We start from the raw sequence: 26934 nt of genomic DNA, 5'->3' as shown, positions 1-26934 counted from the left end.
CACCTGATGTCATTCCAGAAAAGCTCCTGGAACTTACACTGGGCACGCTCTGTTGCTGACCTCTCTTCCTTCCCTAAGTACGCATTAGGTTCACACTGTGCCAACTTTTCCTTAGATTGTGGTTTTGTGCAGGTAAAGGCTTTAGCTTTATTTTATTCTTCCGTGCATTTTGTGGATTTCATCACTGAGACAGAGAATAATGCATATTAGAGTATAATGAGGGAGCCACAGGCCTATCTGAGGGAAGAGAAGTGGAAAATGAAAGAATAAAAGGAAATGGAGAACAGAATAAAGAAAGGCTAAAGAAAAGAAAGAAAGGCATAGAGAGGAAGAAACAATCGGAGGAGAGAGAGAGAGAAAAGATAAAAACGTGGAAGGCAAATGAAAGGGAAATGAGAGAAAGACAGGACAGGGCTTAAGATGAAAGACAAAATGCAACGAGGAGAAAGTGGCCATTTCATTGTGACTGCTCTGCCCTCAGTTGAATCCTGCAGCCGGGGAGCCTGGAGGCTGCAGTCCCCAGATCTGCCCACTGCACTTGGTGCCAGGGCTGGCCTTGCACACATAGCTCTTGCCTGCAGCTCAACACCCTGAGCTCCTTAAATAGCTTTGAACCGCACTGAGTGGTGGATAAACATTTGTTTCACAGCTCACAAAGCAGAGCTGCTGGCTACCAGCAGGTTTGATGTAATGAGTTCCATTCTGGACCCCGGGGAGCATTTAGAATGGGCTCTTCTTTGCCCAGGCTGCCAGTCAAGCTGGTACCAGGGGGAAAGAAAAAACACAACACTAATCTCTTCCCCACCATCCCTGTCCAGATTTGGAGTCCCCAGAAACCAAAGTACTCCATTCTCAGGGGATGGGATTAAGGAGCAGGGTGCCCCAGGAACCTGAAATGTGAGTGCCAGAAAGGGTGGCTGGATAACCTCCTTTTTACGCATCCTCAGGAAATTACTTGGACTCATGAGCAGTCCAAAATCCACTCACTTCTCAGGAGCTGAGAATTGCAGACAGAGTCTCTGGTCTCATCCCCTCTCTGCTTGCTCCACACAGCCTTCTTCTACAGCTGTGGAGCTCAATTCTTAAGAAAGGAGATAGCAGTAGAACAGCCTGGCATTGCTGCCCTTGGTTGGCAGCTGCCCTCCTTGACCACTGCTCTCTACCACCCAGATCGTGCCCAGAGCTTCCTGTTTACCTCTGTGCTCAGAGAGCCACAGTGCCCTGCGTTTTGACCCCCAGTCCCATCACAGCAGGGGAGGGAGGGTGGTGGGGAAAGGGCTGCTGATCCTCCTCTTTGTTTCCCCTTTCCCCCCAAACTCCCCACTCCAGGACAATATGACATGCCGCCGGAAGAAGCTGAAGACCAGTTGATATGATGAATAAATGGTAATTATGCGGTTGGCCTTTCGGCACTTCCTCTGTGGATATTAATAGCCATTAATGCCCTGCTGTTTTGCACTGCACCAGAGTCTGCCAGACAGAGCACAGGGCAGGTCACTGCCCCAGCCCTGTGCTCATGCCCCCCCACCAGCACTGCCTCATTTGCTTCAGAATTTCAGGAAGGAAATGAACTAGCAAAGACAGTGGGTAGAAAATTAAAAGGGGTGAAAACAAATCCAAAGGGGAAGTCATTTAGATTTCCAGGCAAATTGGTTGTTGAATTGGCTTCTTGGACTGTTATGACTGGGATCTCCTAGGGGTCATCTTGTCTCTTTCCAGATTCCAGGCAGGAGTCACCATGAAAACTTATATCCTTTTCCTTAGAGTTCCTGGGGCTGAGAGAAATTGTCAGATGAGTACAGAGGCAGACTTGAATTTCCCCACCAATGCAAGCTGGGCAAGAGCAGAACTGACCAGGCTTAAATGGCAGAAGTGTAGACAAACATGGACAGCCTGAATCCTACCATTCTTTGTAGTAGCAGCATAGTGTACGGAAGGAGCATAGGCCTTGAAATCAGAGCCTGGGTTAACCAGCTGGCCCTACTACCTGCTAGTTCCACACTCTGGACTATAGGAGATAACAAAAAGAGTGTAGCCACAGCATGAGAAGACTTAACTTTATCGCTGTGTGACCTTGGGTAACTTACATACCTTCTCTGGACCCTACTTTTCTCATCAGAAAAAAAATTTCCTAGAACAGGACAGTATATAATAAATAAATACTAGTTCTTGTCGAGTAGTGTGTTGGAGCTACTGGTATGCCTCCCTTCCCAAATTTGTGTTCAGTGACATCACATTGGTAGCCTGAAATTGGCCATGGTAGGAATATTTACACCAGAGAAATTGGTAATGCTACAAATTAGGTCTATTCCCACCCCCACCCTGCTTAGGAGAACTGATTGTTCAACATATACCAGCAAACGGCTGTTCCTGCCTATTTCAGCTGTTTGGAATAGTGGGGTCTTAGAGCATGTCCTCGGGCTCCTGAAAGCCACAGACCAGCCCTTTGGATGATCTATTTGCCTCCCATACACCTCAACAAACTGTTCACTTCAAACAGGGATTGTCAAAATCTCCTTGAGGCCCTATTAGAAAGCTGCAGCTCCTTGATCTATTCAGCACCAAGAGGCAATTGTCGAGGAAGTTGATTGTAGTTCAAATCCAGGTATCAATTCAAAATGTTTTTGCCTCAGACAACCGCGTGCGATCAATCAGTAATGTAATCCTCTGCTGGTAGAACACAAAAACAAAGCCCCACCTTGCCTCGTAAACACAACATCATTAGTCTTAGGATAAACTATAAATTGATGCATAGAGCAAACAGCCAGAGCTGTGTCCCAGGGAATGGGAGCAGATGAAATAGCAGTACTTTATGGTGAATGACAAATCATTGCTCGTTCCGTTCCCTATCAAGTGGAACACCATCAATCACATGGTGGACTCGTTGGGTTCCAAGACAGATAGGACACCACGAACAGATGCTATGGCTGGGACTGCTGGCCTGGGCAGTGCTGTACTTTTTGCTTTTCCTGGAGGGGAAGAAGAGACCAATCCACTTTCTGTATGGTCCTGTCCTTCATTCAAGTTTATAACGATGAGTAAGTCAAGGAATCCCATCAATCATAATGTCCTTGAGAATGCGAACCTTCATCCTTTTCATGTTGCACAAAGTCCTGTTTGAATGGCAAGGGAAAGGCCAGGCTTCTGACCAAAGAAAGAAGGAGCAGAGGACAGATCAACTGCTTTTTTAATTTCAGAAAGTCATTAAAATCCTGTCTGTCCTCATATAGTGACTCTCAATCTCTGGGTCTGCCATAGTGCCTGTAATCCAACCCCTTGGATCACTCTTTTATATTAAGGTATTATGTTCAAAAGAAGCATATTACCACGTGCATCCCAGCTCCAACACAATGGGTCATTATCTGAGCACATAATAGGTGCTCGGTATCTATCTTCTAAATGGATAAATGAAAGGATGGATGCATGATAACACACAGTAGGTAGTTTGGATGGAAGGAAAAGAGGAGCAGGAAAGGAGTGAGAGGTATGATTATAAAATTGACATTAGAGTAGGTGACACTGCTTTCAGGGACAGGAGACTGGAATGGGTGATCCAAAATGAGGAAAGGTGATGTAAGAGGGAAAATAGGAAGTCCTTGAAGATAATACCCATCTCTTTCTAGTGTTTCCTAGGGCCAGTTGGTTTTTAAGCAAAGCATATTGAAGGAATAAAAATCAAAGCCTATCTCTATTCTAATGGGAACATGAGGTAAGGAGGAAAAGTTAGGTGGTTGTGATTGGCTGTCGCTCATGAATAATCCCACAGGCCCTATTTCTGGCCTTCTGCCATTCATGGGGCCAGGGAACTGAGAAGCAGTGGAATCTTTCTGACTGCTGATTTAATTAAGTGTGGCTAGTCTGTGACAGAGGCTGACTCGGCACCAAGCCAAAGTCACAGGTGAATTGGTCATGTCATTGATGGGTGAGTCCAGCCTCATGTTTGACCAAATCAACCAGTCATTTGGGATATCTGAAGACTTATGGTTAGCAATTGATCCTGCTATGGTGCTGGAAGACACTGGTGATTTGGTTAAAACTCATCGATAGATGATAGATAGATAGATAGATAGATAGATAGATAGATAGACAGACAGACAGACAGACAGACAGACAGACAGTGAAAACATACTGACTGATTCAGGCAATCTGACAGTCTGGGGTAGCTACAACTTTAGTGAAACCAAGTATTCGACATTATGTAGTGAAAACCATGTTTGACTTACATCTTTTTTCATTTCACCTAGTTGTTGTGGACATTGTGCTGACACACCTAAGGGTGGTTTGGAAACAGTTGGCATGTTTTCTTTATGTATTTTTCACCTTTGCCATCTGTAACTGGGAAAGGGTATCCTTCCTCCTGCCAGTTCTCCCCAGCTGAAGTCTACACAACCTTTACCCAGACATCAGAAACAGCTGTCTCAGGCAGAAGGCGCTTGACTCCAGGTGGGCGCTCAGCAGCAAGGGCAGGTGAGATAATGAGCAACAATAAAGTCCTTTTCAAGGAGGTGGGAGTCTGTTGGAGAGGTGAGCTGGTTAGCATATGCTGGCCCTTACTTGGCTCCTAGCGTTTGTTCTTCTGTGCAGCTTGTTTCTCAGTGTGATATCAGATTTACTCTTCCTTCTCTTCCTCCTTTCCTGCCTTCTTTTTTCCCTTCATTTACTGTGCATGACACTGTGCTTGATGCCACAGAAGAGTCAAAGATGATGCAGCTATCACCCATACCCTCAAGGAGCTGGCCACACTCTACCTAGAGAAAAGGTAAATCAAATGCAACCATGTTGCTAATAATAATAATAAATGAAGAAAAGATAAGAAGAGATTAAGCATTTGGAGTTCAGGAGAAAGGAAGTAGATGTGTATTTGGGCTTCATAGAGGAGATAAATATTGTACACACATGGGCCTAAAAGGACAGGTGGGATTAGAATGGTTTCAGTGCATGTTGCCATCTAGAAAATTTTATGTGGGGGAAAGGAGAGAATAAAGATGTAAATGCAAAAATAAATTAGAGTAGTGTAAAGAAGTCAAAAGTCCTGGAGAGAAAATACGGGTAGGTGGGTAATAAGAATAACACTTTTGCCCTGACGAAACAGTGGCAGAACAAAGAGGGTATCAGATGCCAGGTTAAGGATGTTGGACACATTTTGGCCATCCATTGGGAACCATGGAAGATTTCTTAGCAGTTTATGATACTTAAATTTATCTTTGATAAGAATAATCTTGCATCTATGTGTAAGGTAGTTTGGAAGGGGGCAAGATAGACAGTAGAGATAAAAGTTAATAGATACGAGTCAGAACATGGCAATAAAAAGCTCGTGCTAAGGCAATCATGAGAAAGCCATGATGGGACAATGCTGGAGAGCAAGTCTGTTTGGAATCAATAGGACATGGTTCTAATAACTACACACTAAGATGAGGGGTGAAGAGTCAGAAGTCACTGCAGCTTTGTGCTTTGACATTTGGTTGAGTGACTTGGGAGAAAGGATGCTGATGGTGTCAATCTCCCTTTGATCCACCTCTGACTGCAGCACAGCTGTAATGGAGAGTCCCACATGGCCTCAGACTCACCCAGCACTTGACCTGAATCCCACCTTGAGGTCCTCTGTGCTTCTTTCCACATTGTGCCCTAGGACCTTCTTCAAAACCTAGGAGATTGCTTGAACTGCCCACAGATTAGCTTGAGTGTAGGGGACATAATGCCCTGGGAGACTCCCAGCTAACGGGCAATGGGATCAATGCTGCACCTTCAGTCCTTCAGAAGAACAATTGAAAGCATCTGTCAACTTCTCAGGAGGTCCCAGTGGAATGGAGGCTCCATTGCCCACAGCACTGATCCTGATGATGTTCCTCACATCAGTGCTTCCTGCTCCTGACTAATTCTCCCTGCTCACTCACTGTTACATGCTGGGATCACCTCCCATATGAACTACCTGCACCCATTTCTTGCCTCAAGTTTTGCTTTTGGGAGAACCCAGGACAGACATAAAGGTGTAGCTCTTCCTAAAACAAAGGTAATTGAGTCCAGAACTCTAGAGAGATGCTGGGGTTTGAGATATTTATTTCTCAATCATCTACATGGACAAGGTAATTGAAATTAGGGAATTAAATACAATTGTCTAGGGGAGAGAATATGGAGAAAAAAGAGAGAAGGGAAGAAAATCAGACCTTGGAGAATTTTCCACCTGGTAGATGGGAAGACAACAAGCAACCAATGCAGTAGACGGAGAATAAGAAGAGCAGAGAGATGGTTGTGGCAAAAGTGAAGGGATCCTGAGAGAGACCATCTGAGATGAATGCTGTAGAGGCCCAAGGAGGATGTGGCATTTAGAAAGTCTTTGAAAACCTTGCAAGAGTGATTTTGTTGGTGACAGTGAAAGCCAGTTGCAAGTGTCAATGAGGTAAGGAAGTGGAGGCCCAGAGCATGGATTGGAGGTCCCTAAACCTGGCTCTTTGGGTGGCATCAAAAAATGCCAACATCTCACAGTGGACTTTCTGAAGTAGCATCTCCATAGAGAAGGGCTTCTGTCTCAATTAGATTGAGGGGAAAGAGAGGTAAAGTGATAGTTGGATAGCTTGAGGTATCAAGGCACAGAGAGATGTTAAGAGTAAAAGAGAAATAGAGAAGATGTATCCAAGGTGGAGAGAATTAGTCAGTGGAAAGGAAGATGTTAAAGATGCAAGGTGATGGGGAAAATGTCTGGAGAAGGACTCAGAGGAGAAGGGATCAAGAACATGACTTTCCTAAGTTTAGTTTTAATAAAGAAGATTCATTCATTCACCCATTCAAGAGGCATGGGCTAGGTTCCTCTGTGGGAGGGCACTTTGCATAAAGAAAGGGCAAGTTATGGCCACTTCCCTGTAGGAGAGAAAGAGGTAGAAAGAATCAGTAGAAAATTGTTAGATTCTAGGATAGAAACATTTGTGGTATTTTGAATAGTAACTCTGACCACATACCCACTGAGACACTCAGGAGAAGGTAAATTCCCAGGGCTTCAGTTTTCTCAACTTTAACCGCCACTCCCCTGGGTTGCTACAACAATCACACAAGAACATTGTGCTAATGTGCCCAGCACAGTGATGAGCACACAGTAGGCCTTCCAGAGAGCTTAGTTTTCTTTATTTTGGAAGCAAAATACAATGACACTGCAGAGGAAGAAATGTTTTACTCTGCTCCAAGGGCTAGGTAAAGCTTTCCAGAAAAGCTATTACTCAAACTAACTTGGAACTGAGAGAGGGAGAGAGGCCATCTGAAAATTTGGGAATCATTGGAGCAAAGAGCAGGGCAACTGGGGAAGGTAAATCAGATGGCTCTTGTCTTCCAATAAACAGAAAGCAAGGTTGTCATTTAAGGGTTCGTAGCACGGGCTACATTGCATCCCTCCCCTGCCAAATTTATATGTTGAAGTCCTAATCCCCAGTACTTCAGAATGTGACTGTATTGGGAGACAGAGCTTTTAACAAGGAAATTGAGGTAAAATAGGGCATATGAGTGAATGAGCTTTAATCTAATAGGACTCCCTACAAGAAGAGGACATTAGGACACAGACATGCATTAGGAGAAGGTAGCCATCTGTTAGACAAAGAGAGAGGCCTTGGAAGAAACGAGCTCTGCCAACACCTTGATCTTGGACTTCTAGCCTCTAGAACTGTGAGGAAGTAAATTTCTGTTGTTTAAGGCTTCGCTCTGTAGTATTTGCTACAGCAGACCTAGCCAACTCACACAGTAAGGGTGTGGGATAGCAGCAGATTGGAGAGACTGAGGAAAATGAGGATGGTGTGGAAGAGTTCTGATGGGGAGGTCAGTGAAAGCTAAGGAAATGGTTCCCGAAGAGATGGTGGCCCAGCTCACCTTATAGATTGTGGGTGGACCTATGACTTTTTTTCTCCTGCAGTGTTTGCTAGGGCAGCAGGTTGAACCTGGGCTGTGTTTGGGTTCTGGCACCAAGGGACTCACGGGTCAGGAGAGTGGGAACTTCCAGATTGGCTGAGGGCAGGTGAAATGACTGGCCAGGGGCACAGGCTCAGGGAGACAAATGAGGCCAGAGAGGACATGCTCCTCTTCTTAATCTAGGAGATTAAGGAGAATTCTGGAAAGGGAAAATAATTGGATGATTAAATGTGAGGGAGTGGGAGTTTGGAAAGGACAGAAAGACTGTATCACAGAAGGGTAGTGGGCTTGGAGGCATGCTCCTGGTTTAAAAATAATGGACAGAACTTTGTCATAACATGAGAGGACGGAATAGAATGGTACAGTGTCAGATTTCCCCATGGAGAGTTAGGGTAATGGTATTCTCCAGCTTCCAGGGGTCTGTGTTTTAACAGCAATGTACTTCAACATCCTGGATTGAAGCCTTCATTGTTGGGTGGATATGTGAGGCCTTGGACCCCTAATGTCTTGCCTAAAATTATTATGCTTTAGTGGGGCTAGAATCTACATCTCTTAATTTCCAGTTTAGGACCCTTGACAACACTGTTCCCATCAGCAGGGCCATGGTAGTGAGGGCACTGGCACCCTCCCTCCACAGAAAGATCATGTTTAAGAGCCATTTTCTCATCCCCTCTCTGGGATAAAGCCCATGAATTCACAGAACTCGTGACCAGGCAGGTGAGACTATGAACCACATGATAGAGCTGCTTCTTAGACTCAGACTCTATGGCCCAGACCTGACTATAGCCCCAAAATCATCCCTAAGTGCTTGGAGAGGAATGGAAGGAAATGGGAATTAAATATCTTGGGAATGTCATCAACCCAGGCCATTTTCTGTCAAATCTCTGCTTTAGGTGATTTTCTACATTTTTCTTAAAGATATTCACATGGCTCACACCTGTAATCCCAGCACTTTGGGAGGCTGAGGCGGGCAGATCACGAGGCAGGAGATAGAGACCATCCTGGCTAACACGGTGAAACCCTGTGTCTACTAAAAAATACAAAAAAATTAGCCAGGTGTGGTGGCGGGCGCCTATAGTCCCAGCTACTCTGGAGGCTGAGGCAGGAGAATGGCGTGAACCCGGGAGGCGGAGCTTGCAGTGAGCCGAGATTGCACCACTGCACTCCAGCCTGGGCAACAGAGTGAGACTCTGCCTAAAAAAAAAAAAAAAAAAAAAAGATATTCACAGATTCCAGTTACTTTTGCAATAACCAATCATACCCCAAGTCTAGGAAAGAGCCTGGCACTAAGCAGGCACTCATTAAATGTTTGTTGAGCTTTTATCGAATGCTCAAGTCTTACTACCTGGAAGTTCTTCCTTATATCCTGCCACCAATGTGTTTCTTTTTTTTTTTTTTTTTTTTTTTGAGACGGAGTCTCACTCTGTCGCCCAGGCTGGAGTGCAGTGGCCGGATCTCAGCTCACTGCAAGCTCCACCTCCTGGGTTTACGCCATTCTCTTGCCTCAGCTTCCCGAGTAGCTGGGACTACAGGCGCCCGCCACCTCGCCCGGCTAGTTTTTTGTATTTTTAGTAGAGACGGGTTTTCACCGTGTTAGCCAGGATGGTCTCGATCTCCCGACCTCGTGATCCGCTCGTCTCAGCCTCCCAAAGTGCTGGGATTACAGGCTTGAGCCACGGCCCCCGGCCAATGTGTTTCTTATAGTGTGGTTAGCTAATGGTTTCCGTATTCCCTAGCAACAGTTCTTAGCTTAGGTGTCAAAACACAGTAGTTTGCCTCATCTGTTTTGAGGTACACTGCAAGTAATTTGTTACCAGTAATAAAACATTTTGTAAAATATTTTACTCGTCCGACCCGGGTATAGGGGTGAAAGACTAATTGAACCATCTAGTAGCTGGTTCCCTCCGAGGTTTCCCTCAGTATAGCTGGCACTCTCGCAAACCCAATCTCCCACGCAGTTTTACCCGATAAAGCGAATGATTAGAGGTCTTGGGGCCAAAATGATCTCAACCTATTCTCAAACTTTAAATAGGTAAGAAGCCCGGCTTGCTGGCATGGTGATTTTGTAAAATAGAGAAAATTTGAAAGAGTGCTTATCGTAACATCTCTCTTGCTTTACTTGCATTTCAGTTTGCTTTCTTGAGTGGGAGGGCAGTGGTAGAGTCACAGCTGGATTACAGGGGATTGTGTATCACCTCTGTTAAGGCAGCGAGTGTGTTTGGAATATGTCACTTTCACCTGAGTGTCCTAAGAAGAGAAACAGTTATGAGACTTGCCATTGGAACATGTGTTCCTCCACATGGAATAGATGGCTACCTCTTTAGCTTTCTCCTTGCCAGGATAAACATTCACAGATCTGCCCAGTGGCTGGACATTCAGCACATTCCTGAAGAGCATTTTAATTGGCTGAGTGGGTCTCTGAGGACCTGCCCCCATTAGCAGGAGAGCGATTCCTGAATGTTGTCCAAACAGAGCAAGTGCAGCTGTGTCCTAACAACACAGTCCTGGGGACCTCTGAACCACATCTCCCTCCGCAGCCTTGGCTATTTCAAAGAGATCATTAACAAGGTGGAATTGGGTGCCCAGAGGGTCACTGCACAATATACATTGCTACTGTCTTTTAATGGACTTTCCCCAGACATGGTGATTCTTAAACTGCAGCATCGGCAGCTGCTAAGGCCAGGGAGGGCCATGCTGTCTGCAACCAGAGCCACCCTGCCAGTCCTGTCGAAGCAGAGCTGAGCTTGGGCAGATGGATCAGGCTTGGAGAGGGGAGGAGGGGAAGTGGGTTTAAAGGGAGGAGGCATCAACAGAGAAGCTAGGCAGTAGCCCTCAGAGGACTTTGTTATTGATTTAGCGTGGGAACTGAAAGTGGCAGGCAGGCAGGTGGCAGGGGCGGGCAGGAGGGGGAGACAGGTGTAGGCAATTGTGGGCAGTGATTAGCTGGGGTGGTGCAGATGTGGCTGGGGGTGTCAGCTGGTGGAGATTAGCATGGGTGCTTCTGAGAAGTGTTGCATCAGATGGTGGTTTCACAGTCCAGATGTGAGAAGCCAGTGGTCCCTGCCTTCCCTGCTTCCGTACCCCTTTATACTCTCCCTACTCTGCCAAGCAGGCACTTGTACTTTCACCTACCCTGCCACAACCACCCCTTTCTGGGCATTCCTCTCTAGGTGAAGGGCATGGACATCAGATTGTCCTCCCCTCAGTCTTCAGTTTTTCAGCCAAGTTCTGAGATGACGACACGGACTGAACACCCTCAGACACCAGGCAAGACGAAATCTGCATAATCGGTCAGTGCAGTCATGCTTATTCCCATGAGAAATGCACCTCGTGACAGAGGACTTTTATACCCCCGTGTCTACTTTGCCTGTCCCCCTTTTTATAACCTGCCTAAAATTTTTATTAATATAAATATTCATATGTGATTACGATATACACAAAAAGTAAATACGCCAGCATAACTCCCACCTAGATCAAGAAATAGAAAATTCCCAGCACTCCCCACATTCCACTGGGCCCCGTTCTACCTGCCAACTTCTACCTTTGTCTCCAAAAGTGATCACTTGACTTAAATCACCATAGATTCATTTTGGCTCTTTTGGAACTTTATATAAATGGACGCATACACAGTACATTATGTTGTACCTACCTCTTTTTTGCTTAATAATATGTTTGTAAGCAATAGTTGGTTCTTCTTCATTGCTGCATATTATCCTATTTCTACGTAAATCACAATGATCAGTTCCAGTGTTGAGAAACATTTGAGTTGTTTCTGGATTGGGGTTCTATGAATAATGCTATTCTGATCACTTTAACAGGTCTTTTAGTGGTTATACACATGTATTTCTACATAGCTAAGAGTGAAATTGCCAGAATCATAGGGCATGGGTATATTCAACTTTAGTAGAAACAAATTGGTAGAAAGCATTTTGCAAAATGATAGTGCCATGTCTCTACTCTGATATCTCGGGACTGGCTTGCCCTCAGCCAGAGGCCCAGGAGCTGGTAGGAAACTAGCCACCATCAACAGCTGCCTGTCTCGGGCATTCTGTAGGACCCACTGTAGGACTTTTGCTCACCCATTTCAGCACTTGGTTCCTTACATTCATCCTTTTCTAAGTCTTGGCGCTTACAGACCCTCACACCCTATAACCATTTCAGGTGCTCCCTGCACTGATGACCCCTTTAGATGTGGCTTCTGTGACTTACTGACCAGTTTATCTGCTCAATTAAGCTCCCAACTACACTCCTACTCCATTCCACAAAGTTGGATGAGATGCATTCCAGTTTGGGCTCCACAGAGCTGATTCAGGCCAGTGCTAGTTTCTAGCCTCTCTGTTAGAGAGTGCAGGATGATTGGAGGTGGAGCTTGTCACACCAAGAAGAGAAGCAAGTGAACTGTAAGACAGGCAAATCAATGAAATTGGCATTTTTCTTTATTAATGGGCCCAATTTGTCCTGGGTTAATGGCTATTTACAAAGTTTCAAGATGCCTAGCCCTTTGAGTTTTATGGCATCTTGACCATACTTTCTTGATATAGTGTGTGTGTGTGTGTGTGTGTGTGTGTGTGTGTGTGTGTTGCTATCTCACAGCATCTGTTTATTTCCATGTCCGCAGCAAAGTGCTGGGTACACAGAAGGACTATGTGACGAAGCGCCATCACATGGCTGGTAGCCTGTGGTGAGTCACCGGACTTCTCGACTCCCACCTCACTGGGGTGGAAGGAACAGTAACCACAATGCTCCACAACTCGGGCTGCACCCGTATGATTGGAAACAATCTGTGAAGTGAGTCACATCAGTTGCAAAAACAATTAAGTCAGTGGGAAAAGAAAATCAGTAAAACTGGTTATTTGGCTTGATGAAAAGAAAGCAGTCCATTGTTTGGTTACATTTTTCACTTCCCAGCTGGTCATTGTGACACTAACTGAGGCTGGGCTTGCCTGCACAAATGCTTTCAACAGTTTTGACCAGGACTATGTCTACACAGCTCTAAAACCATCTGGCACGTTACTCAATGGAGTCAAATAGGCCATCAACTATTTGCCTCAATAGTCATTTTAGGCTCATGACCATTTTATGGAGACCCTATAGAAAACTACCATAGACATTTTCAAGAAAGACAAGACTTCGAGGGCACAATCCCACTCCTATTGCATTCTGTGTCTGGGAACTCAGTGACTTCAGGCAGTTCTAGGTAATATCTGCTACTGGGAGTGGGAGGCAGACAGGGGTTAGGTGGAGTTCAGAGCTGTGAAATGCAGAGATGATTCCCCCAAGTCATGCTGACTGAACGCTTTACTTTCATCCTAGATTGTGGAGTGAACGACCCCGAAGAAACAGACTTCTAATTCTAGCCTTTTGGAGATTATTAACCCAACTCCCAGATTTTAGAGATGAGGAAAGGGAGGCCCAGGGAGGTGGGGATACATGTCCAGGATCACAGAGGTGAAAAATGAGTTTGCTTGGCTAAGTTCAACTGTACCTACTTGTCTCCAGAGACTGCTCAGGAACTAGAACACCCTGATACAACATAGGCACCTGTGATGGAGATATTCCCTCAAAAGTGGAATGGGGCATGAAGGAGAATTGTCTCCTAAAAGCTGGGAAGTTTCTCCTAATCCTTTTTAGGGTACCTTCCCTGTATCCCAACTGCTCTTCAACTGCCGGAACTCATGTCAGTCTCCAAAGAACAGTGCCCAAATGTGTATGATGCCACATTGGCTGAAGTGTGCTCTAATTGTGCAGATATTCCCATAAATGCTATTTTATTAAGCTGAGCTACACTAAATCTGTCATCTCCATAAGTAATACCACAGCAAATCTGTAGGTAAGTTCAGAACACTGCAGTGAGCCATGCTGGGCTATTAGTTTCAATTCAGCGCTGTTTCCTGTAAGTTACAGCATCTCAGGGGTACAACTTAGGCACTGAGTAATAAGATTTGGTTCCTTCCAGATGCCCTCAGCTCCCCAAAACAACAGAAATGATCAAAGACAGAGGCAAGAAGACCAGATAACCCTAAATGTTTACTGTCTCTAAAGTGTTTGGAAACAGCTTGGACCAGTGTAGAGTGCTGGAACAGAGAATCAAGAGCATCAGGTTCGATTCCCACCCTTACGAACTGCTCAGCCTATGAAAATTACTTTGTGTGGCCGGGCGCTGTGGTTCGCTTCCAACCCAGCACTTTGGGAGGCCGACAGCTGGATCACTCCAGGTCAGGAGATCGAGACCATCCTGGCTAACACGGGCAGCCCCCGCCTCTACTAAGAAAAATAGCCGGGCGAGGTGGCAGTTAAATCAGGTCCCAGCTACTGGGAGGCTGAGGCCGGAATGGCATGAACCCGGAGGCGGAGCTTGCAGTGAGCTGAGATCCCGCCACTGCACTCCAGCCTGGGCGACAGCGAGACCTCGGCTCAAAAAAAAAAAAAAAAAAAAAAAAAAAAAAAAAAGAAAAAAGAAAATTACTTTGTGTTTCAGGCCTCACTCTTGTCATCTTTAAAATGGCAACACATATACACACCCCTCCGCAGTAAATACAGAGGTTCTGCAAGCCAGGACGTTAAGTACTTAGGATGAAAATGATGACGATTAAGTCTATTCTATCACTTGATCCGATTCTCTCTGACTATTCTGCAGGGGGTAATAACATGGCCTGCAGATGATCCATAATCCACCATCTTCTGGTGAAAAGAGAGGAAAGGTGTGTGTGTGTGTGTGTGTGTATACAGACACACAAACACAATTTTATATATGCACATTAACATTAATGTATATACATTTTATATACACATCAGTGTTAATATATATAAAATGTATATATACATTTTATGTATATAATGTATGTACCTGATATATACATATACATCTATATATAATGTATATACATTATATATACACACACACACATTAACTCCCTTTCCTGTTTTATCACCAGAAGATGGTGGATTATATATATATATGTGTGTGTATATATATTATATATATGCATTATATAATATATAATGTCTCTACGTACATATATTTGTATATATATGCATTATATATAATGTGTGTGTATGTGTCTGCCCCCAAATAAATTTAAAATAAGTTGATATCTAAACACATTGTTGATGAACAAGGGTGACTAATTATCTACTTGCAGTAGAAAAGCCAGACTATTGTAAATGTCTTAGCACTTCACAGTATATTAGGAATGTTCTAGAGCGAGCTGGCAATGTTTAAATCAGATTCAGTCCCACATATTGCACTCCAAAATTGAACACGGGCCACCATTTCTAGGACAAGGCTGAGAGCGTTCAGAGGAGGCTGCCTCTGAAGGGATAAAATTGGGAGGCATTTGCTTTAACACACAAGCTTTAATTAGTTGTTACTCATTAGAGGAAATCACATTTCATAGCTTCTAAGAAATAAGGTAAACTTTTTCAAAATTTGATTCCATATCCAGGGGAATCTCTCTACACAGCCTTTTCATTTAATCATTGTAAAGTCTTCTCTTGCTTTTGTTTGTTTATTAACTTGAGAGGAAAACTGAGTTTGGAAAAGGATGTTGGAGGGACACAAGTCACAAGAAAGGTTTTCTAGACCCAGGGAAAATATGCTTGAAGAAAAATGTCTCCAACGAGCGTCAGCAGATATTAAATTACAGACATGTGCATGGTTTGTCCAGATTGGTTAGAGCATGTTTCTTTGCAGCAATAAAAAACAAGAGACATTAACAAGCCAATGATGTTACATGGAATTAAGTAGCATTCAAACGATGAAAGAGAAAATTAAGGAGCTAACCTTCCACTGCCCACGCAGTTTGCATGGTCAGTAAAAATGCAAGGCTTTATTTCCACCATCCATACCTTCAACAGGAGAAAGTAACTCTGGTGGCCCATGACCATCATATGCCCTTGGTCAGCTGTCCTGTCAGGACCTACCTCATGGCCTTGGGTGACTTAAATGGCCAGCTAAATGCAATATGTTTTGACTGTGAATCTTGCCTCTCATGGCGGTTCCCTGTCACCTCCCTGACGCAGGCAATGCCATATATCACTGCTGTTCTGCAGGCGCGCCACCCAGATAGCGTCTGAAAGATTGTAAACAGGATGATTCACAAACTGGTGGCAGCAGCTAAAAGCAGTGCAGTTCGCGACCCTCAGCACACGCCAAGATTCTAAATGGGATGGTGCAACAACAAAGCAGCCTGAAGATTCTAAAACACAATGGTGTCAGCAGGACATTCATAGGGTGCTGTAACCTGTAACTGACAAGCATACCCATCATTGTTTCTCCTGGGGCATGCAGCATCCTTGTGCTCCACTGGGCCTTCTGTTGCATTGCTGCTATTTATTTGCATCTACAAGCAGGGGAGCAAGTATGCTGCGGAAATAGCCCCAGAGAGGTGTCTGATTCCCATAGGCCCTAGCAGGCAGCTACAACTGAATGATTTCCAATATCAGTTACTGAAAATTCTGACCATGATATGCAGACCATCGCAGATCTTAATGACAATAATATCATCTCACATTTTGATGGCGTTTAACAGTTTACAAAGTGCTTTCACATACATTATCACATTTAATCCCAGTGAGGTCGATAGTCTTCTCCATTTTATTGGCAGCTTGGTGTAGTGGAAAGAGCTCTGGAGTCAGACAGACTTAAGTTCAAATTCTGGCTCTGACGACCAAACCATGGTCAATTTGCTTCATTTCTCTCCCTTTTCTTACCTATAGGATGAGGAATCGTTTCTATTTCTGAGGTTTGTGGTGAAAAATAACATATGTAAAGACATACAATATAGGGCATGATGCATAGAAGTACTCAATAATCATTAGCTTCTATCCACTTATAGAGGAAGAAAATGAAGCTTAAGAGGTTAGGGGAGTTGCTCAAAGATATAGCTAGTAAATGGCAGAACTGAGACTTCATTTATTTTACAAATATTATTGAACACTTACTATATGCTGGTGCCTTGGGCATAGGAAAGTGGATGAGTCATAATTCTAGTTTTTGAGATGTTCACAGTAGAGCAGTGGAATCTGAAATGCAAATAATCAATTATAATTGAGCATGATCTGAGAGGCAAAAAGTACTTAGGGAATGTCCTAAAGCCATGGATGCATCCTACATTATCAACACAGGAGATAAGTCTGAGGAAGAGGAATCTTCCAGGAGGCAGCAGTAGAGTTACACCTGAAATAGAATGTTGGCAGGTGGATGAGGGTGAGCAAGGAGAGGAGCATTCAAGCGAAGACAACAGTGTGTGCATTCACCAAGAGGGTCAGAGGAGCCTGGCATGTCCACTGCAGCACAGAAGAGAACCTGAGCAGACAGGAGAGAGAGGAGCGGGGAGGAGGCAAGGAAGCAACAGTGAGAAGAATGAAGGGGCTCGCAGGTAATGCTGAGAAGTATGCATCTTTGTCAGTCCACACTGGCACAAACTCTGTGATGATTTACAGAGAGAGCCAACCTGGTCAGATTTGCATTTTTGAAATTGTGGCAGCAATGTGAAATACTGACTGGAAGAGGAGATAATGGAGGCAGTAGTTCAATGAGAGATAATTAGGCTGTGAACTAAGAAAGTGGCAGAGCGGACAATTTCGAGAGGTATAGCAGAGGCAGAATTGACAGGATCTGGCAATCGATCGGATATCAAGGCAGGAGAGACAGAGAGGACTCTAGGAGGACTCCCAGGCTATTACCTTTGGTGGCTGGGTGAAAGAAGGTGTCCCCCACTGGCATAGAAAGAGAGGATATTTGAAGAGATAACAATAAATTCATGTGGACATGCTGACTCTGAGAGATTCATGGATATCAAGAAGGAGGTGTTCAGTAGACAGCTAAAAATGAGTCTGGAGTTTGGGAGAGGACTCACGATTAGGTGCGTTGATCTAGGGATCAATGGTTTTTAGACAATGGTTGAAGCTGTTTTTTTTATGTCAAGAGGACACAGCAAGAAGAAAAGTGGGTCCTGGAGAACTCTAGGGAATATCAATGTTTAGGTGCTAGAATGAGGATTGTTAGAGAGATGGAACTACCAGGAGAAAGGGAGAGCTCAGAGGCCAGGGAAGGCAAGCGTTTTGTGATGATGAAAGTACAGGAAAGTATAAAATTCCACCAAAGGATCAAAGAAGATGAGAACTGAGATATTCCTGTGGTTTGGGTAATGATAAGATCACTTTGGCAACTTCAGTTTTATAAAAAGAGGTTAAAAAAATAGGCTTTTTTTTTTCTATGACCCAATATAAGAAAAATATTTTAGTACGGGCACGATGACTCACACCTGTAATCCCAACATTTTGGGAGGCCTAGGTGGGTGGATCACCTGAGGTCAGGAGTTTGAGAACAGCCTGGCCAACATGGTGAAACCCTGTTTCTACTAATAATACAAAAAAATTAGCCAGGCATGGTGGCATGTGCCTGTAGTCCCAGCTACTTGGGAGGCTGAGGCAGGAGAATCACTTGAACCTGGGAGGCAGAGGTTGCAGTGAACTGAGATCGCACCACTTCACTCCAGCCTAGGCAACAGAGTGAGACTCCATCAAAGAAAGAAAAGAGAAGAAAGAAAAGAAAAGAAAGAAAGAAAGAAAGAAAGAAAGAAAGAAAGAAAGAAAGAAAGAAAGAAAGAAAGAAAGAAAGAAAGAAAGAAAGAAAGAAAACGAAAGAGGGAAGGAAGGAAGGAAGGAAAGAAGAAAGAAAGGGGGGAGAGAGGGAAGGAAGAGAAAGGAAGGAAGGAAGGAAAGAAAGGAAGGAAGAAAGGAAAGAAGAAGAAAGAAGACAGAGAAAGAAAGAAAGAAAGGAAGGAAAAATATTTTACATTGTGACCTGAGAAACAAGTTTCAAGAGACAATACTTACACTCTGACATGTCATACTCATCTATTCTATTCTATTCTATTCTATTCTATTCTATTCTATTCTATTCTATTTCATTCCATTCCATTCTATTCAAATGCCGCTTGGCCCTCACTCAATTGATTTTATGACCAACTAGTGAGTTTCAACCTGTAGTTTGAAAAAACAGTGGTTTAGACAAATACAGTTTTCTCACACAAAAATTATATGGAGCGAAGTGTGGGACAGAAGAAAGAACACTGGATTTTGAGTGAAGACATCTGATTTTCAGCATGACTCATTTACTTACTGACTGTGTGACCTTAGATGTGCCCATTAACCTTTTGCGTGTCTCTTCTATTACCTGTAAAATTCAGATAATATATCAGCTGCAAAAGGATCTTCTGGGGATCAAATGCGATAAAATGCATGAATGCAAAAAGCATATGCCTAAAATAGTCCTGGTCAAACTAAAATTACCATAATCAAAGAAAGAGCAGAATGGTGCATGGTGTATCCCAGTTGGCTCTGGGTCTGTCATCTGAATCCTGGAGCCACATCTCTCCAGAACATACTGAGAACCAGAAACAGGATCAAAATAATTTAACCAATCAAAACAGGTGTTGCTGCTATATTTATAAAATTCACAAAATTTACTGACACAGAAGCCTGTGTGAAATCCCCTCAGAATCATTGTAGTCTTGTTCTAATACTATTGTAGCCATGTTGATTTTCTGATCTGTATCTGTGGACCTGTATTAGAAGGACATTCAATAAAATCCTATTGGAACAGGAGCTGATAGAGGCAAGTATTTTCACCACAGTGTGAAATGACAGCAAACAGACTGCAGGGAAACAGCAAGATGAAATCATTTAATATAGGCAATATGTAAACTTCAGCAGGCCCTGGTGGTATCACTGTATTAAGGTATAATACAATAACTGATTTTTATGATTCATTCAACAAACTACTACATTTGCGTACTCAATATGTGTACTAACCTAGGTGCAAGGAAGACAAAGATGACCAGGGTATGTTTGCTAACCCTAAAAAATGAGCACACAGATGAATGAGACAGACACATAAATAGACAATTTCCACTAACATGATACAATGAAGAAAAATATGCATCTGAGCATGATAAGATATGAATATGTCATGAGAGAAAAGAAGAAGAGCAGCTAGCCCAAAGTGGAAGTGGAATTCAGGTAATGCTTCTTGAAGGTCATCTTGCCCAAGATGAGTCTTGATGAAGATAAACAAAGAAAGATGGGGAAACAATTCAGAATGATGGAATAGCCTGAGAAAGGCATGAAAGTATGAAACCTTGCATAGTGTAGATAATATTTCTAGATCATAAAAAGACAAGTACAGGCTATACATAAGAGGTAGGTATGATCCTCAATACTGAGAGTCTTCTATACCAGGTTAAGATGCATAGAGTACATCACATTGACCAGTGGAAGCCACTGATAGGGACTGATTACACTGCAAGCCTTAGGGAGGAGGAATTTAAAAATGGATTAGGCACATAAGTTAAGGAACAACTGTAGTGGTTCAGAAGAGACATTTTGAGGGCATGAATGAGGGAAGCAGTAATAGGGATGAAGAAGAGTGGTTATATATGAAAAATATTTTTGATACTTTATTTAGATGTGAAGGCTGAGGCCAGGTAATAAATGCTCCACTTCGGGGACAAAAACATGCTCTAGATTGCCCAATACTATTCACTTTCTTGAGTTCATGATTGAGTCTAGAGAAATTAATACATGTCTACAAGGCACTATAATATGAGATAGGAGATGATAAGTGTTGAAAGAAAGGCACAGACATGTGGCTATAGGAGTTAGAGGAAAGAGGCATAAATTCCAACTGAGCATTTTAGGGAAGTCTTCATGGAAGAAGAGGCATGCAAGGCAGATCTTGAAAGATGGTTAAGATTTTGCCATGAGTCGATAAGAAGAAAGCGCATTTCTGATAAAAGGAGCAACCTGAGAAGAGACGCAGGATGCAATATGGTGTCATTTCAAGCTAAAAACACAGGTTCTGGAGTCACACAAAGTTGGGACCAAACTTTGGCTCTGTCACATTCTAATCACAAAATTGGGGATAATTTAATTTACACTTCAGAACCTCTGCTCCTCATTTGTACAACAGTTATAACTATCATTTATATTATGGGATTATTGTGAGGATTTTTTCCTATTAAACTTGATTTGTTGATTACAATGAAATTGACTTACCTCTGAGTTTTATACTTTCATGCGTTTTTGTTTCACTAATTAGCATCCTTTTTTATTCAGCTTGGAGCATTCTATTTAGCATTTCTTGTAAGGCAGGTCTAATGGTGATGAACTCCCACAGCTTTTGTTTGTCTGAAAAAGTCCTTATCTCTCCTTCATTTCTAAATGACTACCTTGCCAGGTATAGTTGGCAGTTGTTGTTGTTTTCCTTTAGTACTTTTTTTTCTTTTCCTCTTTTAAAGAATTTATTTTAAACCTATTATACCACACAATATGTTTTAAACAGTGACATATAACTTCCTAATAAGATAGAGCAAAGACAAAAAAAGTTTATCTTATTAGAAACAAGATACACCATCACTTATAGTCATTGTCAAACATTACTGCACTTTAACTTTCATAATTTGACAAAGCATTCACGAAACAATCTGAAGACTAGTTTTAACACACAAATAACACCTATAGACAGACACGACTGTCTTAAGTTTTATTATGTAGGAATTTTACAAACTTTACTTGCATTATTGGTAACAACAGAGCTGGAAAGTAGTGTGCCTTCTCCAAGTTGCCGGGCAAGAACCACCAATAGTGTGATGGAATTTATGGCCCTTTCCAAAGTCATGGCTCTTGCAGCCTGTAGATGTCAGCCCATACATCTCCCTGTGCTTGTGAACTGGTTTGTGATTCACTGGGTGTCAGGATTTCTTTTGATAGCTTTATGGAATGGATCAATTAGGATAACCTCAAAAAATTTTTACGTGGAATCTTCACCAACCCAGTTAGAATTCAGGACTCTTAAAGCTCCACAGTGGTGTCCAGCTTACTCCTCCGCAGTGGGCTGAAGGCTTCAAGGAGACTAGCTGGTTAACATCATGATGGACAGGCTTGTCATAAGTTGCACCCTTAGGAACTAGGCAGTTTTGACCACCATGGCACACACAAATCCTGAATATAATGTAACCTTGCTTGGCCTTGTAGCCCAGTTGGCATGCTTTATCAGGCCAGGTGGGGTCGGGATCCCTGTGCAGAGCAGAGAGCTGCCAGTACTGCCAGCAGCAGACCTTCAGAAGAAAGTGCAAGATATCAGACTGCTTCTTCTTCATTAGCTCCTGGATGTATTTGTATGCACTCATCTTGGTTCACCTGATGACACCAGACAGAAAGGCTCCTTTAGTACTTTGAATATATCATCCCACTTTCTCCTGGTCTGCAAGGTTTCTCCTCAGAAATTGACAGGTAGTCTTATGAGGGTTCCCTTGTATATAATTTTTGCTCTCCTCTTGTTCCTTTCAAAATTCTCTTTGTTTTTGACTTTTGAGAGTTTGGTTATGTGACTTGGAGAAAATCTATTTACATATTTATTTATTTGCTGCCTGGTCAGTAGGTTTATTGTATTTATCTGAAAAATCCTCATAGAAAATTACTTGACTTAGCTCTCAGCAGCCCACTCCTAGGCTCTGAGGAAACCTGCCTTCTTTTGAGGTCCCTGATTTTTCTTCTGGGCAAGAGATATTTTGGGATGGTTCCACCTCTTCTTTTTAACCTATTTCTTGGGCTTCTTCTCATAAACTGCGTTCTCTCATATAGCAGCATGAGCTTTCTTATACAACTCCTCCATCAGGTCTGGGGTTATGCTGTTCTTTATGTATTGAGAGAACTGTTTCTTGTAAGCAGCTTTGTCATCTTTCATTAGGTAACACATGTAATCTGCAACATTCTAACCAGTGATATGCTTCTGATGTATGTCAGCATTAAATTCCTTGCTTTCAGAATCATAACTAGGGAATCATTTGGTACTGTGAGGGATAGACAAGCCTCACACGAATACTCATCATGCATACATTGGTTTACATGATGGTGTCCTAAAATTTCTGTAGGCTTTCTTTACTCTTTTTCTTTCTTTTTTTTTTTCCATTTTTCCTCTGGGCAATTTCAAATGACTTGTCTTTGAGCTCAGTGATTCTTTCTTCTGTTTGATCAAATCTGCTGTTGAAGCTCTCTATAAAATTTTTTAGATTGGTCATTGGATTCTATAGCTCCAGAATTTGTCTTTGGTCCTTTTTCATGGTTTGTACCCTTTGTTGAACCTCTCATTTAGTTGGTATATTGTTTTCCTGATTTTTGTTTCTGTATTCTCTTGTAGCTCATGGGACTTCTTTAAGACTGTTATTTTGAATACTTTGTCAGGAAGTCTGTAAATCTTAATTCTTTAAAGTCAGTTACTGGTGCTTTATTTTTCTTTGGTGGTGTCATGTTTACCTGATTGTTCGTGATATTTGTGGCTATGCGTTGGTGTTTGCACATTTGAGAATGTAGGTACTTATTCCAGTCTTTAGAAACTGGTGTCATCGGGGAAAGACCTTTACAAGTCAGCTCATCCAGAGATTATAGGCAAGCCATCTGACATGATTTGTAGGTGGGCTTACTGCTAGGGGCTTAAGCAGGCTGGTCTGATGCCTGAGTGAGCAGATGGGCAGGTCTGGAGCCTGAATCCATGGCAATGAGCCTGGAACTTAGATCCACTGGGGCAGTCCTAGCGTTTGGGTCTGCTAGGGCGTGGGCCTGTAGCCTGGGCCATTGGCCTGGGACCTGGGTCCATGAAGGTGGGCCTAACATCTGTATTCACAGGAGCCAATTTGAAGCCTAGGTCCACAGGGGCTGATGTGATGCTGGGGCAGGCTTTAAACCTGAGTCTGCCAGGGTTGACCAGGAGCTGGGATGGACCTGAACCCTGAGTCTGTGGGGATAAGTCTGAAGCCTGAATCTGTGAATGCCAGCCTGATCCTGGGACACAGTGGGCTTCAGTCAGTGGGGGCCAGCCTGGACCTGAGCAGGTCCTAGAAAGTAGGCCGGTGGGCCCTGACCTGGAGTATTGGTCTGTGGGGGCTGACCTGGTGCTGGGGATGTAAACCTTGGGCCACTAGGGTCAGCCTGACAGTGGGGCAGCCCTGAAGTTTGAGGCAGATCTGGAGCCTGAGTCTTTGGAGGCTGGCCTAGCACTGGGGTAAACCTGAAGGCTGAGTCTATAGGAGTTGGTCCACAGCCTGGGGCTGCTGGGGCTGGCCTGGCATAAAAGTAGGCCAAGAGGCTTGGTCTGTGGTGCTGGCCCGTAATCTAGAGCCATGGGAACCTGTCAGATGATTGGTTTGACTGGGGTGGGCCCAGTGTTGGGATCTGAGCCAAAATCCTGTGCTTGCTTCACTCTCCTCCTCCAAGCAGAGAGCACCTCTCTGTGCTGCCTGAAGTTGGAGGTGGAGTTGATGCCGGTAATGTTAAATTTTCCTTCCTGCCCTCTCAAGTGTGTCTTTTAAAAATCTCTGTGCTGCACCCAGGTGCTGCAATCTCTTACCTACTTTCCTTAGCTCTGTGAAGGTATTATGCATGTACAGCTATTCAAACGGATGTTTCTGTGAGAGGATGAGCACCAGAAAGTCCTATTCCACCATCTTGCTGATGTCATTCCTGTTGCAAGTATTTAATGAAGTAATGTATATAACTGTGTTTGGCTCAAAGTAAGCAATCAATACGTGTTAGCTGTTATTCTATCATGATGATAGTAACAGGGAGGGGAGATTAGGTCAGGATTTGTCATGGAAGGGAGAATGCATATAATTCAGAACCAAATAGAGAGAGTGAAGGTGGACCAGAGAGTCTCTTAGGGCTTAGGGCTGGGGTAAGAAACTTGAACTTTATTGAGTTGGTGATAGGGAGTCACTGAGGATTTATGCATGGGATTGAGGAGTTGGGTTGTGTTGACTAAGATTAATCAGCAGCCATATTAAAGGTGCTTTAGAGTAATGAGGGACTAAAAGCATGAAGACTATTTATAAAATTATCATAAGACTTATTCCTTTGCCCATTGGCTGATGAAAAAAATAAAGAAAAAATTATCATAAGACCTCAGATGAGAGGCAATGAAGGTCTGAATTGGTGTAGGGTTAGTAAGAAGGGAGAGGAAATCTTAAACATGTGGGAAGTTGTTACAGTGAAATAAGGGGAGCTATCAAAGATAGCTAAGTTTGCAATTATGATTACTAGAATGAGAATTCATAAATATTAACAATATAGTAGCACATATTAGAAGACTAGAGGAGAAGTGGGTCAAGAAAGGAGTTACAGGAGTCAGGAAATAGAGCAAAATGGTGATTTCAGAGACTGTCAATTGTCCCAATATTCATTCCCTTCTATGTTGTAGAGTTGGCCACCCAGCTAGAGACTTTATTTTTCAGGCTCCCTTGTAACTAGGTATTGCTATGTGATTAAGTTTTCATCAATGAGATGTGAACAGAGTGATGTGTACCACTTCTAGGTTGTTTCCACTAAAAAAAAAAAGCAGGGGTGGGGGTGGCTACTTGTTTTTCATTCTTCTTTCCAGTTCCTGAAGGTCTGTACAGGAAAGTGGCATTCAGGTTTCAGATTCCACCACGTGGGCAAAGGCAACATCCAAGGCGGTAGTATTGGACTAGCATGGACCCCAGCAGAGCTATTCCCACTCCCATAGCCCTAAGACCTCTACCAGCTCACATTTTCACACACGAGAGAAATAAACCTTGTGTATTGTTTAGTCCATGTTATTTCAGCTTATGTTAAAGCAGCTGAAACAGTACACTAACTAATAGAGAGATGATGCGTTTATGGCATAGCAGAATGTGAAGGTGGCCAGGAGAGAGTTTGGATAGAGGCACTATAGCCATAAAGATAGGCTGAGGTAGAGATGTCCGTCTAAGAGTCCTCTGGATGATAATGATGATTGAAACCATCTAATGAATGAGATTGCTAAGGGAAACACTGGTGAGAAAACAGAAGGATTGCTAAGGGAAACGGTGAAAGAGGACCACAGAGAACGCTGACAGTACATATGGTAGGTGGAGGGAAGAAAAAAAGGAACAGAGATTGAGATGGAAATAGAGACAGATATGGAAAGGCAGTGAGTTATGAAGGAAGACAAGAAAGCAGAGGAGACTAATGAATGGCAGGGGAAGCAGGGGGAGTTTTTCTCCATGAGAAAGATTGGCCAACAATGTCAAATTCTGCAGAGAGATCACAGAGGATCAGGACTGAGAAAAGGTCATAGAGTTTGGGGGATTTGAGTTTACTTCCAGCAGGAGGTGATCTAGAACAAGTCCAATTATGTTCAAAATAATCTGCTTTGAAAGACAGGACATTTGATAGTAAAATTGAGAGATCAACCTAAAACTAATGTTTTAAAAGTAGAGGGCAAATAATATATGTGTCTATCTTCCCCTCATGCAGTAGAACTGAATCCTGCCTTCCTTTCTACTCCCCACCCAATATGAGTTGGAGTTAGTGACTGGCTTCCACAGGAAAGAACACGGAAACGGCAAAAAAATAGTGACTTTACAGATTAGAAACTTGACAAACACTATCTACTTCAACCAAGTGATGAAGGTCAACAGCAGCAGTCATAAGTCACATGGATATAATGCACCCCCGAGATGATGTGATGAGAAGGGCAATTCAGCTCGGTGGTAGGCTTTCTCCAAACCCATAACCCCAGTTTTAACAGGAGAAAAACATCAGACAGACTCAAATTGAAGGACATTCCACAACATAACTGACCAGTACCCTTCAAAACTGCCAAGGTCATGAAAAACAAGGAAAGATGGAGAACCTGTCACAGACCAGCGACTAAGGAGACGTGATGACTAGGTGCCACGGGGCACCCTAGATGGGATCCTAAAACAGAAAAAAATGATCAATAATGGAAAAACTGGCACAACTCAAATTAAATCTGGAGTGTAGTTAACAGTATTGTGCCAGTGTTAATCTTTTAGTTTTGACAAATATATCATGGGTATGGAAGATGTTAACAAAGAGCAAACTGGATGAAAGATATACTCTCTCTACTTACTATCTTTATAACTTTTATGGAAATCTAAAATTATTGCAAGATGAAAAGTGTATTTTTTAAAAAGTATAAGGTAAGGGCAGAGCTTTGTGATAGTTACTTCTAGGAATAAGCAA

At 43.1% G+C, this 26934-nt stretch overlaps 1 long non-coding RNA gene and 1 pseudogene across 4 annotated transcripts; one reads left to right on the top strand and one right to left on the bottom strand.

Moving 5' to 3' along the window:
- Positions 1–1214: 1214 nt before the first annotated feature.
- Positions 1215–26218, top strand: LOC110741289. 4 transcript variants are annotated; one of them, XR_002517231.2, is made up of 4 exons: positions 9479–11177; positions 12506–12675; positions 13844–13987; positions 26206–26218. It is a non-coding gene; the product is annotated as an uncharacterized LOC110741289 (long non-coding RNA). The 4 variants fall into 4 exon arrangements; XR_002517229.2 differs by having other exon boundaries at positions 13201–13987; XR_002517230.2 differs by lacking the exon at positions 9479–11177 and adding an exon at positions 1215–1386 and having other exon boundaries at positions 12506–13987.
- On the bottom strand, positions 20796–23233 carry LOC116269680 (annotated as a pseudogene).
- Positions 26219–26934: the final 716 nt, after the last annotated feature.

Source organism: Papio anubis, chromosome 12 (genome assembly GCF_008728515.1).
Source record: "Papio anubis isolate 15944 chromosome 12, Panubis1.0, whole genome shotgun sequence".
NCBI lineage: Eukaryota > Metazoa > Chordata > Mammalia > Primates > Cercopithecidae > Papio > Papio anubis.
This window is presented reverse-complemented; position numbering and strand designations above follow the sequence as displayed.